The sequence below is a fragment of the Buceros rhinoceros genome, unplaced genomic scaffold (genome assembly GCF_000710305.1).
Source record: "Buceros rhinoceros silvestris isolate BGI_N320 unplaced genomic scaffold, ASM71030v1 scaffold8969, whole genome shotgun sequence".
Lineage (NCBI taxonomy): Eukaryota > Metazoa > Chordata > Aves > Bucerotiformes > Bucerotidae > Buceros > Buceros rhinoceros.
Genome location: NW_010432168.1, coordinates 75,861 through 76,232, shown reverse-complemented (window position 1 = coordinate 76,232; position 372 = coordinate 75,861). Strand labels below are relative to the sequence as shown.

Genomic DNA, 372 nt, shown 5'->3' with positions numbered 1-372 from the left:
GAAAATCGCGTTGTCAATCTACGGGGATTGCAGCAGGACTTGGTTAGTGAACTTAGTTGCAGGCTGGAAGAAAAAGCTGTTGCAGAGTAATGATGTACTGATAGCTGTTGCTGTTTGCACGGCTCCTGTAGAGTAATCCACACCCAAATATAAGCCAAGGCATTTTTAAAAGTGACGTTTGATTTAAATGTGCTGTAAAACTGTACCACACATCTAGCTGAAACTTGAGGAGCTGATACGTACCATTTGAAGATTATGTTTATTTTTCTGAAGATTTGTTTTAAGGAATAACTAACCTTCGGGGTTATTTTTTTGCGGCGCATCTGTTATTAATAAATGGCTGTGGGGAAAATTCTTTGCTAAATAAGGAAT

General features: G+C 38.4%; 1 protein-coding gene across 1 annotated transcript in view; it reads left to right on the top strand.

Annotated features, from left to right (window-relative positions):
- The window catches only part of FAT4 (FAT atypical cadherin 4), a gene marked incomplete at its 5' end in the record, with an annotated part of 131,916 nt that overhangs the window by 117,665 nt on the left and 13,879 nt on the right, over positions 1 to 372 (top strand). The gene's annotated exons all lie outside the window — the stretch shown is intronic.